This window comes from Phymastichus coffea, unplaced genomic scaffold (genome assembly GCF_024137745.1).
Source record: "Phymastichus coffea isolate CEN01 unplaced genomic scaffold, Cenicafe_Pcof_1.1 PCOF00024, whole genome shotgun sequence".
In the NCBI taxonomy this organism is placed as follows: Eukaryota; Metazoa; Arthropoda; class Insecta; order Hymenoptera; family Eulophidae; genus Phymastichus; species Phymastichus coffea.
Genome location: NW_026706835.1, coordinates 2,783,558 through 2,800,519, shown reverse-complemented (window position 1 = coordinate 2,800,519; position 16,962 = coordinate 2,783,558). Strand labels below are relative to the sequence as shown.

Genomic DNA, 16,962 nt, shown 5'->3' with positions numbered 1-16,962 from the left:
ACGACTCACGGTGACAAAATGTTACAGATGCCTGGGCTTCGGCCATGTGAAAGCTGAATGCACAGGTAAGGACAGGACGAAATGCTGCCGCAAGTGTGGCACATCCGGACACTACGCGACGGAATGTCAAAACATGCCCGTCTGGCCACTGTGCTCCGAGACCGGGCACGGGGACATCGCCCACCTCGCCGAAAGCAGCAGGTGTGCCGTATTCTGGGCCGTGCTGGAAGAGTGCAGGGGACGGGCCAGAGGACGGACAGAATAATTCAGGGAAACCTGAATCGAAGTAGGGCTGCAGACATGCTCCTACCTTAGATAGCCGACGAATATGTCGCGGACATGCTGATTCTGAGTGAACCATACAGGAGAAGGACGACCCAGACATATATTACAAACGAGACAGAGACCACTGCTATCTGGGTACGAGGTAGCACCCAATCTAGAGTCTCCGACTACGACTACGTCTGGGTCACAGTTGGCGCTGTCACTTAGCTCAGTGTCTACCTGACACCCAACTGCATCGCGATGGAGTTCGAAAGAAAGGCGGCACTCATAGAAGACGGGATCAGGGACCTGCCCGGGGATGTCATCGTTGCGGGGGATTTTAACGCAAGGGCGACCGAGTGGGGATGAACGAAACGAATCGACGCGGACGACTACTGCTGGAAATGGCCGCAAGACTCGATCTAGCAGTGGTAAATACGGAACATACGCCGATGTATAGACGGACAGGTGTCGGAGTCTCTATCCCCGACGTCACGATGACATCGGACAGAATCCTGCCACGGCTGAGGGGATGGCGGGTGATCGAAGACTACACAACCAGCGATCACTAGTACATCGTCTTTGAAGTGGTAGGACGGACGGGAACGAGATGAACGAGAACCCATCAACCCCCGCGGTGGAATCTACGTAAGCTCGACGGACGAAAATTTTCGGAAGAGCTAATGTCAGCACCGGCTCCAGGGAAGTTAATTCCCCCCGAACTAACGGGCCGGCAAAGAGTGGAGAGACTGACAGACGAGACGGCCAAATTAATAGACAGCTTATGCAGAAGCACAATGCCGAAACGTCGACAGATACAACAAAGACAACCACAATATTGGTGGATGAACGAGATAGCCGAGCTACGCAAAATATCCCTGATAAATCGGCGACGAGTGACAAGGGCAGGGGGCGGACCCGAAAGGGAAAACTTCCAAGCCATGTACAAAACAGCACGGAAGACGCTGACGAAAGCATTACGGGACAGCAAGACGCGATGCTGGAGGAAGCTCTGCGAGGAGGTGAACGAGGATCCCTGGGGATCCGGCTACAAGATCGTGACCGGGAAACTAGGGGCCCGAGTCCTACCGGAACTTAAAGATGCCGAATCAGCAGGACGGATTGTTGACGGATTGTTTCCGACACACCCAATTAGGACAAACGTGATAGATGACGTGGACGCTCAAATGCCCCCCGCCTTTGCCGCTGAGGAGCTCATCAGAGCAACGAATACGATGAAAACGGGTAAGGCACCGGTACCGGAGTAAGTACCATCCGAGATCTTCCGGCTTGTGGCTCGTCTACGGCCGGAGATACTCCTCGACCTGCACAACACGTGTTTGACGACAGGATCGTTCAGCGCCCGGTGGAAGGTGGCAAGGCTCGTTCTTATCCCAAAAGGTAGGAGCGATCCTGGCACGCCTTCGGCTTACCGACCGTTGAGTTTACTTGACACGACTGGTAAACTCTTTGAACACCTACTGAGACCGAGACTGATGGATGCGATACAGACCGGAGGAGGTTTATCAGATTTGCAGTTCGGTTTTAGCAGGGGTCGATTGACGATTGGAGCGATCCAAAAGATGGTCGACTCTTTCCTGGAACTAGACAGACACTGCCACGCAGCGCGATCAATAGTTTTGCTGGCAACGCTCGACATTAGGAATGCTTTCAATTCGGCGAGGTGGAAGGATATATTGGAGGCGCTGAAAAGCAACTTCGAGATCCAGCCATACCTGCTACGGGTTGGGAGGATTACCGAAAAAACAGACGGATAACGTACGAGACGATCGAAGGACAAGTAACGAGACAGGTCACCGTTGGGGTGGCACAGGGGTCGATACTGGGACCTGACTTCTGGAATGGCTTATACGATAGCTTGCTTCGACTTGGGATGCCGCTCAGAGTGACACTCGTCGCCTACGCTGATGACATGGCGGGCGGTGATTACGGAGAGATCCCCCGAGCTGGCGCAGCTGGCGTTGAACCAGACCATGAGACGAGTCGGACGATGGATGACAGAACACGGACTACAACTCGCAACGGAAAAAACGGAACTGATGTTTCTCATGAGAAGACGCATACAAAAGATACTGCACATGAGTGTGGGGACATGCGAGATGGAGACCAAAAGGGAAGTCAAGTACCTTGGGGTAACCCTCGATACGAAGATGACTTGGCCTTATATACAGAAAACAACCCGGAAAGCGGCAGAGAGGATAGCATCCTTGTGTCACCTGATGGCAAATACGACGGGATCGAGATCGGGAAAACGACGACTGTTTATGGCGACAGCTCACTCGATCCTTCTATACGGCGCGGAAATATGTGCAGACTCCCTGAAGACAAAGAAATACTGTAAGTCGATGATGATGGTACAGAGACAGGGCTCACTGCTAATCGCTCGCTCCTACCGAACAGTCTCTGCGCAGGCTGTTTTGGTGGTGGCTGGCGTAATACCCGTGAATCTTCTGGCCTTCGAACGCAAAAGGATCTACGGGAGCAGCGCGGACATAAGACGAAAAAACGCGACAATCGCTGAGCGCGACAGGACAATTGACATTTGGTAAGGCCGATGGACAGAGGAACGAGGTGGTAACTGGTCGAGACGATTGATACGGGACTTGAGGCTGTGGCTCGGAAGGAAATTTGGTGATGTAAATTTCTATGTCACCCAGCTCTTAACGGGCCACGGGTACTTCGACGGTACCTTTACAATATGAACAGACTACGAACACCCGACTGTAAGTACTGTGGACACGAACGAGACGACGCGGAACACACGTTTTTCGCGTGTGACCGCTGGACACGACTCAGATAGGAACTGGAAGAAACGGTCGGCAGCATCACCCCCGATAACATCGTGGCTCTGATGCTACGTGAACCCGAAAGGTGGCGCTTAGTCGCTACCTATACGGAAACTATACTGAGACGTAAGAACGCGGACGGCTGTCTGACAGATGACTGAGCAGACGAAGTGACGCGACGTAACGAAATACGGAGGAACGACACGAACGGACGAACACAGACAGAACCTCCAGTCAGAAGTAATATTAACATAGTCCCTGGCTGGGGGAAAAACACCAAGGAGATGGCGGTTTAGTGGGTAGGCCTATTTTTTTTTTCTCGGGGAGTCCCACATAGCCCCTTAGGCAGAAAGACTAGGGGGAATCCGCAAAAAGGATTCCGCAACTCCTTATAAAAAAAAAAAAAATAATAATAATAATAACCCAATACCCAAGATAAATAAAAGTTCGTTTATCAAGGTTGTTCGCGCCATTTGCGCTGCGAAAATTTTCTTTACTATGAGAGTGAGAGAGAGAGAGAGAGAGAGAGAGAGAGAGAGAGAGAGAGAGAGAGACAGACAGAGAGAGAGAGAGAGAGATAGTTATGCGGTAATAGGTCCTTAAATTACGGTGCATGCTCGGACCATCTTTGCTACATCTGTTTGTGTTTGCGTTCAACTATCGCTGCACATTTGTGCGCCTCGTGTTTGATCCCAGCCCTGAGATTCCCGAAGAGTAAAGGACACACGTGTCGGTGATGCCATGAGATAAGGAAGACACGTGTTGGACGAGCGCAGGTAATCAACCCGGACCATGGGGCTATTTAGTCCTCGCAAAGGAGGGTCCTCTAATGAGTCTTGACAAGGGCCTTAGAAGTGGGGACAAATTTTCTTGTAAAGAAAAATAGGCGATGACAGTCTCTTCCTTCAGGGAAACCAGCAGTGACACTTCTCTCTCTATCTCGCATAGTCGTGAGCAGTGTGTAATACCGCGTTTAGCGATAGCCAGTGACATTGAATAAAAAAAGTAATTGTAGTGTGTATGTTTGTGTGCGCACGAGTGCAGTGTGAGAAGTTGCGCTAGGCGTTTTCGCGACTGCCGGTGAACCGACTAAAGGGCTAACTACGTTAGCAGAGGACGTCTTCACGACTCTAGGTGCTGCCACAACTCTTCAAGCCCATCAAATCGGCATCACAGGTCATCGCAGTATTGTGTGCCCGAGACGTCGGGGCTGCGGTGCATCGAGGTGTGTGTGTGTGTGTGTTGTGGCACTTCCTGGCTATCTGTGTGTGGGCAATGATCTGATAAGCAAACACCATTCAAATATATGTGCTTTGTACAGGCTCTGCGAGCCTTCAGGTAACAATTTTATGTAATTAGCGTTTAAGTTATTTGTTAAAGTTCAACTTTGTACTTAAATGGCTTTTCCCCCACTTAGGACTGGGGTTTTTTATGCCGGATAAGTACATATGTTAGCTTTTGTTTCTTTCCTGATTAAAAAGTAAGATTTCACTTAATCTCTGAGTCAGAATTTTTACTTATATTACGCACACATCCCTAACCCTCGTCTAATTTAAGTACAAAACATAAGCCTTCATCTCCAGGTGAAATCATTAATAAAATTTCTCCTTTTCTTACTATTACGTAGTAATTGAACAAAGGTCGTTTTTTATTTAATCATTACGTGTGTTCGTGCCACATTTAGTAACGTGAATCAATCTAACCAATGTATGCAAAGAGGGAGTGTCCAGTCTATCTAGGCAAGATGAGAATGCTGAGCCGATCAAGACAAGACGTTGACTACCCAGCCAATGAAGGCAAGGTATTAATTACCCAGCCAATGAAGGCAGGGTATTAATTACCTAGACAATTAAGGCAAGGTGGGAATGCCCAGCTAATGAATGTGAGGTATTTATTACCCAGCCAATTAAGGCAAGGTGGGAATGCCTAGCTAATGAATGTGAGGTATTTATTACCCAGCCAACTAAGGCAAGGTGGGAATGCCTAGCCAATGAAGACAAGACGATGACTACAGATAGAGTTATGGTCAAGGTTGTAACACAAACATTTATCTCATAAAATGTTCAAAAATACCGCCGTTCAAATTTATGCAGTGTTGAATTCTACGTTCGGAGTTTTCAACTGCGGACAACAAAACGTGACGCGGAATATCTCTACAAGCTTGTATGATACGTTGCATCATATCTTGCCGTGTTGTTGGTTGCTGTGCATAAACAACACTTTTCAAATAGCCCCATAAAAAGAAATCTGGACTTGTTAGATCTCGTGATCTTGGACACCACTCAGTAATGTCACTACCAATGCCTATCCATCGTCTTCGGTATCGTTGATTCAAGAAGTGACGAACTATTAGTGAGCGATGACACGGGCCACTGTCCCGTTGAAGCCATAATCGTCGTCTTGTTTCCAAGTCCACATCTTCCAATAATTCTGGTAATTCATTCTGCAGGAAATTAAGTTATGCTGCACCGTTGACATTCCCATCGAAAAAATAAGGTCCTACCAGATAACCATTTATTCTACCGCACCAAACTACGAGGCTTCATCTATGCTGAGTATTAACATGACGTACCCAATGAGGGTTCTGGGATAGACCAATAATGACTATTATAGCGATTGAGTTGCCCATTACTATGAAATGTAGCTTCGTCCGAAAACATTACGTATCTGAAAAATTCAGGATCTTCACGAATCCTTGCTTGTGCCCAATTACAGAATTCGAGTCTGCGGCGGAGATCATCTGGCATCAAAGCTTGAGTCCAAGTTATGTGATACGGATGAAATCTATGAAGCCGCAAAATTCTACCGGCTGTTGTTCTTGGGATTCCAGTACGTCTCTGAATTTCACGCAAAGAAAGATGATGATCCAAATCAACCATTGCCATATCAACGAGAATTCGTGGATCATTGTTGTTCTGTCTCATAATGTGACGACAATTTCTGCGTATTCGTGGTCGACGTCTCTCTCTTCGTTCAATGATTCGGATTCTCACGTGGTTTAGGTACCAAAGCCTCCCTGGGTAATTTTGACGGTAATATCTTGCTGCAGCACGATATCGGCCTTGACATGCCCCGAGAGATAACAGAATGTCAACAATTTCGTTTCTCGAATAATCTGGCAAATTTAGCCCTTTTGAGTAGCTAGACACTAAAAAATTTCCACGTGAACTATCCTGAGAAGGACTGTTCACGAGTCACCTCATCCATAAATAATAATAAAGAAGTGTTATTTTCAGATTTAGTCGAAACTCTGTAGGTTTTTCCGGAATCATACGAAAAAAGAGAATAAAAATAATTTGTTTTTCTACAAAATTATTTTCAAAAATTTATTCTATGGCAAAAAATATGTAAGAAACGTATGTAACGTTTTTTTGTCAGACTTCAAATGATTACCTTTCGATAATTTGTTTAAATAACTTTTGATAAATAATTGTAAATAGCAAAAGAAAAAACACGGGTATTTTTTTTTATTTACTTACGATTGGCATAGTTAGTTTGGCGCTATCTTACCCAGGTTTGGCAAGGGCCTTAATGGATTAAGACAATGTGGAAGTGACCAGTTTAACATTCTTTCCAAATCCGAAATAAAAAAATGAGGTGTTTTGAGTAGCCAGTAGTAGGTGTTTGGTAGCCAGCCAAGTTAGGCAAACTTGTTAATAATAACGGAAGCTGATTTTCCATTTTTTATCCATTTTTCAAGGCTTTATTTAAGGATTCATTCAAGATTTATTGAAGATTACGTACAATTTTATTTCATTTAATTAACAAAAGCTTATTTTCCATTTTTTAAACTTTTTTAAATTTTTTTAAAAATTTTTTAAAAATTTTGTAAGCTTCCTAATTGTTGACATTCTGTTATCTCTCGGGCTGTATTCGTGGTCGACGCCCCTCTCTTCGTTCTATGATTCGGATTCTTACGTGGTTTGGGTACCGAAGCCTCCCTGGGTAATTTTGACGGTCAAGGCCGATATCGTGCTCCAGCAAGATATTACCGTCCCGTTATTGGATTGGGGGGGGGGGGGGCAAGATATTAACAGCAAGTTAGGGAACGTGTACAAATTACGTAAGGCCATTTTTACCTAAATCGTATATGCCGTACCCCCATGTAAGGATCCGTAAGTTTTTAAGTCACCAACCCCCCTTTCTTACGTAAGATCACACAAGAATTTTTAAGCTATTCAATTATGTACCAAAATTTTAATTCATGATATGAAAAGTTCTATATAACAAACATTATATACAAGACCATTAGGTTTTTTATTTATGATAATTTATTAAATTATAAATAATTATATCATGCTTTTTAGTATCAGGTATAGTATAATGTTGTTAATAGAAGATTAATTTAATTATCGTCAATAGCAAAAGAACATCTTAGCCAATCAGCTAAAGAGTTAATAACCGGTATAGAATTTGGTTCTTTATCTATTTTATCGGGGGAAGACAGGACTATATCATCTGTGACAGGGTTGATAGCGATACTCGCTAACCCTGTGTGCGGCACTCTCCTCGCACGGATGTAGCGGTCGAGCGTGGCTATGGTTGACATAGCATTCACGCGCTCGTGTCGTTGCAGGGCCTGGAGAGGGGAGAGCGCGACTGGCGGAGAAGACGGTGCGAGAAGAAGCGAGAGCGCGAAGAGCGTGAGAGAGAGAGCGAGAGAGGAAGAAGAATAGGCGAGAACGCGGAAAGCGCGGCTCGCGCCGCGAGAATTAGAAGAGCGGGAGGGGCCACCCGGTGGGTTTGTTCCCTCATTATTGTTTTGCGGATCTCTCTCACGTACCAGCTCTCGCCCGGTACAACGCCGCGAATTGAGTTGTCGCGTTTATTAGTTGAGCGAATCCGCTCCTAATCATTGTACGATTGTCGCGCATAATAGTTGAGCGATTACGCTCCTAATCGCCGTTTGTTGTCGCGTTTTGAGGATTGAGCGAGCGCGCTCACCATTTCGTTTGTATGAAACCGTAGCTGTAACTTTTATTGGCGTAAATAAAAGGGATCGCCTCTTTGTATTTATTTCGATTCTATCAGTTTACCTTCCCCGTCATCGCGTTAGGTTTGCTCCTGTGGAAGTCAGCGCCGGCTTCCTTCACCGGAAAAGGACCCTTAAATAACTCGCAGGGGGCATAGCAGTGGCGCACTTCGCTTTGTTCCGAGGATAAATCCCCCCCCTTTTGCACATCAACCACGACCACATCATCTGTTTCTATCCACTCAGTATCTTTTTCATTTTTACTATTCTCAACAATGCACATGATCTCATTTTTTCTTTTCTTGATGATTGATTTAGATTGAATTGTTTTTTTCTTAGACTCTCTAATGGTGTGTCCGAGTAATTTTTTGTGCACTGTCACTCCTTTTTTTGATGCAAAATACAGTCCGCAACTCGTACATATCCTGTTATTTAATTGGTCACGAACTGATGGACAATAATAATCATACGGCATCTCTATGTACGGTTCATAACTGATTGATAAATTCAAAGATAATCTTTGAAAAAGTGGAAGAAATATTTGCTTTCCTTCATCGTCATTGAATAGTTGTGCTTGCAAAAACCCATTTTTGTATGTCATAGAGCAAGGTGGAGGAAAAAAACCATTACTGAGTACTTCTCGTAAATTGCTTCGTAGAGGCTTGCAGCAAGATTCATCAACACATTTAACTACCTGCCGGTTGAAATTCCATTATTTTTACTTCACTGTATTTAAAAAATCAATCAAGTTCCAATTTGCTATTAAAATTTCAATAAATAGTTTGAAAACTAACCTGTAGAAAGTATTGTGATTCTCTCACGTGAGTAGAATACCATTTTGCTTCAAAGTCTGCTTCTGCAAAATTAGATTCATCACCTGGATGAATATATTCCGCCAAAACAGGGTGGTTATCAATAATTAATTCGTTCCAAATTTCTGCTAAAGTTTCACCAGCGTGTTGGAAATTTATACGTTCCAGATCTTCGTCGATCGTTCGTCCGCATGCATCTAAGTGGGTGCCGTAAGCATCGTGGCATAAAACTAAACCTGACAATTGCTTACTTAAAGGAACCATTCTGCGCTCTACTCTGTTGAATGCGCTTCGTCCAGGTGCATTCGTGATGACATATATCGCATCCAAATCATACTGTTTGAAATGTTCAATCGCAAAAGCGATAGTTTTGGGATAACTATAATCACATAAATAATTTATTGATATTATTATAGCTGTAATGTTTTAAGTTTCTAAAGCGATGAAAATAATAATTTCATTTTCAACTGACACTCACCGTGGATTCTCGTTAGGACCTCCATCAACAGTAATAATTAAAACTGGTTTTACAACTTCATCATTTTTTAATATGGTATCAAAATGCTTAATACTTAATAATTTCTGAAAATCTTTTGCATGAGTGGCTGCTGTAGACGATGAATGTTTTCCACTCCGTATTGCTATATAAGTAGGGACTGAATAACTTACTGCATCGGGAAATCCTAAACCGTTTTCTTTGATTTCAATTCCGGCATGCTATACACTGAAGGGATCAATTTGTGTTTTTCAGCTATCACCCAATCATGATCTGATAATTTTACTCGATATTCTAAATGCATCATAAGCGGTGATTGTTTTTGCGCTGCAGTCATACCGATAGGAACACGTGCTTTGTCATCTTGTGAAAGAAATCCCACTTGCTTTGGACCCAACATAGAAGCTAACGATTCAACAAATCGAATGGATGCTGTACAAAACGGACCATCTCGATGGAATTTGTGACTATCCGTTTGAGCTTTACATAATTTCACAGGAACAGTATTAACGTATCTTTGTCCTGATGCAGTCAAAAAGTTTTTTGGTAAAAGTCGAAAATAAAGAGCACTTTCTGATGATTGGAATCCTAATTCTAAAAGATTTTTATGTAAATCTTCAAGAGTTTTACAACTTCTAATTTCTTCTGTTCTCCTACGATCGTGAGTTGAGCTTCCAAAAATTGCTAAATCTGTGATAGCCTTTAATAATCCAGGTTGTTCCGTTTCAATTCGCGGCCTTCCCACTTTGGATATTGAAATATCTGCTATTGAATCACTTTTTTCATTTTTGGATGCAGCTAAATGTAGTTTTATTTTTTTTCTGTGCTTTTTTTGATGTTCAACATTCAGTATTTTTGTTTGCAATTGTTGACGAGCTTTTGCCAATTCCATTCGCGTTTTTTTTATTTGTTTCTCTGCATTTTCACTGAATAAACCCGAATCCCTCGCCAATATTTCGCTATTCAATTTACTTTCGAGAGCTTGAATTATTTTCATCTGATTATCTTGAGCAGGCTTTTCATACTTTCTTTTCAAAATATTTATTGTTTCACAATCCGCCTCTACTAAACTTGTACTGGGCCTATCAACATTTTGTTGCAGTGAATCATCATTTTTCCTAGTATTTTCAATCTTGTCTATTGCAGCATTGTTTTTACTAGTATTTTCAATCGAAGCTATGATATTATTTTGACTAGTACTTTCAATTTAAGCTATCGCATCATTTTTTGAGGTACTTGGAGTTACCTGTATATAAAATAAAAAGCAATGAATTCTCTTCATTTATAACCGTACTTGAAAAAAAGCTCGAGTAGTATTGTATTAATTAATCAACGTTTCTATACATGATTAATGTTAACGGTAACTGTGCATTATTAATTACTTCTAGCTGCTGAATGAAATTATTAAACGTTGTATACTTACATTCTTACTATGGTAGTAATTGGTAATTTTTGACTTCGCTATCAAAATTTCACATTTTCTTATTTCATCAGTGATAAAATTAGCAAATACGTTTTTATCTTTATATTTTTCCTTCGCATTATTCCAAACAGTATTAACATTGTTTTGTACTTGTCCTCCTTTGATTTCGGGGTGAGCTTTTCTATACTCTTCAAAAAATTTATGATAGATTTTACCGAAATCACTCATTTTTCACAAAACAAAACGTTCAACACATTGGTCGTAAAAAGATTTTTTTTGTAAATAGAGTATAAATACTTTTGATTAGAAAAAAAATTTGATGCAGAGCAATAAAACATAAGAATTATTTCCAGTAAAACTATAGGAATTACGATGTGAACTCGCTGCCAGGCACAAATTATGAACTGACTCATTAATTCTTTGCATCCTACTCTTATCAGTATTAAAAACAACTTCGATATAGCCTGTTTTTCAACCTGGTGTCGATATACAAATCGCGGAACCTTTACATGTCGCGCCGACTTACTTGTTTTCAAATTTAAAGTGTAGAATACAGTCATGATGCCGACTGTAGCATAGAATAGAATATTAGATTTCATCCGAACAGTATTTTCGATATGGTTCTGTGTTTTAAGCCTGGTGTCGATATACAAAGTTCGCGGAACCTTTACATGTCGCGCCGACTTATGCCCTTGTTTCCAAATAATATGCGCTGACTCATGGTATGCGATGCTTGAGCTCATATTTAATACAAAGCATTTCAATCGCCAACTTTGAATCAACGCGTGAAATAAAATTCTTATATAGTCACTGACCTTACGTAAGACTGGTGGATTTTCAACTATCCCCCAATGTAAGGGTTCATAAGGATTTTTAAGCCTCCCCCACCCCCCCGAGAGCCTTACGTAATTTGTACACGTTCCCTTATTGGGTTATTACAATTAATCTTACCCTTGCCCGATCATCCCTGTGCATAGATGAAGAAAATAATAAATTTTCCCCCTACATGACCTTACGCGGGGGGGGGGGGTAACCACACCCCACACATAATACTATACCTGAACGTCGAATTTCTCGCTCCTTCCGAATCTGGGATCAAAATTATAGGTTCCTATTCAAAAAATAACTTTGACCTTCAAATGACCTTGATAATAAATATCAGGGTCAAATCCGATTTCTGGGAAAGGTGTCCCTCATTGTCCCAAAAATCTTTTGTCTGAACAATTTTTTTGTAGAACAGCAAATATAGAAATTTTCGGGGTGATTACTTTAAAATGGGACACCCTGTATAATGAACATTATAAAATCATTATCATATCAACAATTTCAGTAGGCGTGTATCTGCCATCTCCATTGAGTATGCATTGTTCACGAAACAATTAGAGGACTTGAAACCTTAACTTACATATGTAATAATCTGATCAAGTTATAATAATGTATACAAGATTTTAGAAAAATGTAACACCAATCAGAAACTTTCTAATTTACAATCATGAAAGTATTGTGCAAGACTTTGCGTATGAACAATATTACTGGAAAATTTTTCATTCCTGAGTAATTATTATTTTGCAATGCATAACTAGAAGATATTTACATCTATACTTTATTGAAATTAAAATTAAATAAATTTAATTAAATCTTAAGTTCTTTAAGATGATACCAATCATTTTCAATTTATTCATCTTTCAAATCGAACACGGTTAAACAGCTTCATACGAGGGTGGTCCGATAAGTACTTAGCCAACAAAAGAAAAACGAAAATTTTGGAAAAGTGGCGTTTTATTTTTCAATATAGTCTCCTTTTAGTTCGATACACTTGGCCCAGCGATGCTCCAACTTCTTTAACCCGTCTGAAATACGTTTCCTCGAGGTCTGAAAAGTAGGCTTCCGTAGCAGCGATTACCTCCTCAATTCGACTCAAATTTCTGCCCGGCGAGTGACTTTTTCAAGTTTTGAAACAAAAAGAAGTCACACGGGGCTAAATCTGGAGAATACGGTGGACGGGGTTGGGCAGCAGTTCGCAGCCTAATTCGACCAATTTGGCCATGGCGACGGCAGAGGTGTGAGCCGGTGCGTTGTCATGGTGGAAGAACACTTTTTTCTTCGCCAAATGGGACCGTCTTTTCTGCAATTCAACGTCGAATCGGCCCAATAATTCGGCATAGTACAGCTCTGTGACCGTTTTGCCCCTCTCCTGGTAGTCGATGTAGATCACACCTTGTGAATCCCAGAAAACGGTGGCCATCACCTTTCCGGCCGATGGGGCAGTCTTCGCCTTCTTCGGAGCACTTTGCCGGGTAAAGTCCACTGTTTCGACTGTTCCTTGGTCTCTGGTGTACACCAGTGGATCCATGTTTCGTCGACTGTCGACGAAACGACGCAGAAACTCCTTCGGATTGCGCTTAAACAGCGTCAGACATTGCTCTGAAGTTGTCTCACGGTTGCGCTTGTTGTCCGGAGTGAGCAAACGCGGCACCATCGCGCCGACAGCTTTCTCATGCCCAAAATTTCATGCAGGACATGACCCACGCGGTCTTTTGAGATGCCTACGATCTTAGCTATCTCGCGCACCTTCAATCGTCGATCTGCCAATACGAGATCGTGAATTTTTGTCACGTTATCCTCCGTGGTAGCCGTTTTCGGAGCACCTGGACGTGGCTCTTCAAAAATCGACGTGCGACCACGTTGAAACTCGTGAAACCAATTTTCGACGGTCGCCATCGAAGGAAAAGAGTCACCGTACACAGCATCCAAGCGCTTTTTGATTTCGCTGCGCTATTTCCCTTCCAAAAACAAGAAACGAATCACCGACCGATACTGTTCTTTTTCCATTTTTCAAAAATCAACGGACACACTTGCTTTCACACGCTCTCAAAAATAAACTACAACTCCGATCCAGCTGAAATCTTGACAGTAACCATCGAGAAGGTTGTACTACGTGATAGAATATTTCTTTTGCGAGAGTGGCGCCATCGGGCGGTAAGGCTATGTACTTATCGGATCACCCTCGTATGACTAATCACATAAAGTAAGAGTGAGGAGGAAAGAGGAACGAGATAATACGAGGTAGGGTAGGGAGAGTGAGGGAGGGAGTGAAAAGAAGAGAATAGAAAAAGGAAAAGGGGAATGGACAGGTCGATATTTTCTTACTTGAGTTACTTTCGAGGTCAGCAGTGTTCATTTAATTAACATGTTTCAAATACTTTCACAGCGATTGCTTCGTTAGGAACTTAAAAAAATTACTATTCAACTATTAAAAATTTTGCTTTTGAATTAACCCTTTGAAGGTCACGAAAATAAACCTTTGAATATTATTCCGGATGAATAATTTCCCGCTTTTTTCAAGTCTGGTGTGAGAATTAGAGGTTTCCATTAAAAAAAATAAGGTTAACCTTGAAATGACTAGGGGTGGAGTGGGGGTCATTCGGACCCTATAAATATCCCATCATCTGAACGTACAATTTCACATACAGTTCAAACCTGTAACGAAAAATGAAGGGTTCCATTCAAAAAGTAAGGTTGACCTTGAAAGGACTTTGGGGCTGGGATGTGGGGCATTTGGACCCCACACATATTACATGATTTGAACGTAGAATTTAAGGTAGAATCCGAATCTGAGATAAATAGTAAGGGTTGTTATAAAAAAAAAAAACGTTAACTTTGGAATGACCTTGACCTATCATGTTCAAGGTTAAATTTAAAGTCACCAAAATATGGCCCTTTTGGTATTGAGCAGCTTTTGTCTGAACAATTTTCCTGAACGCAGATGATCATTGTTTAAATATATATATATATATAGAAGTTTCAGAGACTGTTATAAGAAAAATTGACACATAACTTTCATTTATAACTGTGCTAAAATTGTTTAATAGTTTATGATATTAATCAGGGTTATAAAAAGAAATGATAAATTTTGTAATAATGGAAAGAAGCGAAATAGTGAGAGATGGAAATTCACTTAATTTTAATTATATTCAGCAACGTTTCGTCAGCACATTACTGACCTCTTGCGTCTTTATTAACAGAAAAACAACAAATTATTAACAATAAAGTTGCAAATGTAATTTTAACGGCATATAATTATATGTATATGTGCGTACCTGTTTTCTCTCGCAGTCAAATTATTATAGGCTAAAACGAATAGCTCGTAGCCAGTCACGTTACAATACAGTAAGAATTCAAGTATTTATATACATATATATATATATATAAAACATCTATCATCCCTTCCTCATCGATCTTAATGAAGGCTTATAAATATGACTAAGATATTGTATATCCTCTTTTCTATTTAAAGTGTTTTTATGTAAGCCGATGTGCAAAATTGCGGATGTTCTGCGTTTCTTATAATGCTTTTCATAATCCAATATCTTAGCTTTGTCTCAGTTAAATTCGTGTGAGAGTTCTTCTATGTGTAGCTACTACTGTATCTGAGTCAATGTATTTTTTTGTGTTCATTTAATGTAATTTTAAAGGATCGCTTACTTTTACCTATGTAGACAGCTGAACATTGTTTGAAGTTAAAACTGTAGACAATACCAGTGTTGTCTAATATATCAGATTTGTCTTTTTCTAAACGTATGAACTCTTGTAATGGTTTTCGTAATAAAGAGATATGAGTAATGTCATGTTTTTTAACACAGAAGAACATTTTTTAAAGATATTACAATTATTTGGAATAGCGACTGTAGGTAGTTTTTGATTTATTAATTTTTTAGAATTATTCTTCCCTTTTTTATATTTGTTAAACCGTTTATGTATGTGTTTTTTTTTTTAAATTCAGATGGATAATTATTCTTTTTCAGGATATTAGTAGCTATTTTTAAATTGCTAAAACGAAATTTTTTATTAGCAAGTAAAAACACCCGGTCAACTAAATTTGAAACTATATTAACTTTTTGATGAATTGTATGTTGTGAGTTCAAATTTAAAATACTGTCAGTTTGTGTTGTTTTTCTAAACTTGTCAAATTCTAATTTATTATTATTTTTGATCAATTTTAAGTCGAGAAATGGAATAAAATTAATCATTTCAATTTCAAACGTAAATTGTAGTCTATTATGATAAGAATTGAACGTCTCGACAACTAAATCAATTTTATCTTTCGGAATGCAATTATCAAGTATCATCAACATATTTATAAATATAAATCTATAAATTAAATTTTAACTCGGAACATACAATTCATCAAAAAGTTAATATAGTTTCAAATTTAATTGACCGGGTGCTTTTACTTGCTGACAAAATGTTTCGTTCACGCAATTTAAAAATAGTTACTAATATCCTGAAAAAGTATAATTATCCCTCCGAACTTATCAAAAAACACATACACAAACGGATTAATGAATATAAAAAAGGAAAGATTAATTCTAAAAAATTAATAAATCAAAAACTACCTACAATCGCTATTCCAAATAATTATAACATCTTTAAAAAATGTTCTTCTGTGTTAAAAAACATGACATTACTCATATGTCTTTATTACCAAAACCATTACAAGAGTTCATACGTTTAGGAAAAAACAAATCTGATTTATTAGACAACACTGGTATTGTCTACAGTTTTAACTGTAAACAATGTTCAGCTGTCTATATAGGTGAAAGTAAGCAATCCTTAAAAATTAGATTAAATGAACACAAAAAAAAACATCGACTCATATACAGTAGTAGCTACACATAGAAGAACTCTCTCACACGAATTTGACTGAGACAAAGCTAAGATATTGGATTATGAAAAGAATTATAAGAAACGCTGAATATCCGAAATCTTGCACATCGGCTTACATAAAAACACTTTAAATAGAATATACAATATCTTAGTCATATTTATAAGCCTTCATTAAGATCGATGAGGAAGGGGTGATAGATGAAGTGTGCGCGCGCGCGCGTGTGTGTGTGTGTGTGTGTGTGTGTGTGTGTGTGTGTGTGTGTGTGTGTGTGTGTGTGTGTGTGTGTGTGTGTGTGTGTGTGTGTGTGTGTGTGTTGAAATACTTGATTTCTTACTGTATTGTAACGTGACTGGTTACGAGCTATTCGTTTTAGCCTATAATAATTTGACTGCGAGAGAAAACAGGTACACACATACATATAATTATATGCCGTTAAAATTACATTTGCAACTTTATTGTTAATAATTTGTTGTTTTTCTGTTAATAAAGCCTGAAGAGGTCAGCAAATGTCCTAACGAAA

The 16,962-nt window shown here is 40.2% G+C and overlaps 1 protein-coding gene across 1 annotated transcript in view; it reads left to right on the top strand.

The window, feature by feature from the left end:
- The window catches only part of LOC131675500 (T-complex protein 1 subunit gamma), a 248,971-nt gene that overhangs the window by 230,842 nt on the left and 1,167 nt on the right, over positions 1-16,962 (top strand). The gene's annotated exons all lie outside the window — the stretch shown is intronic.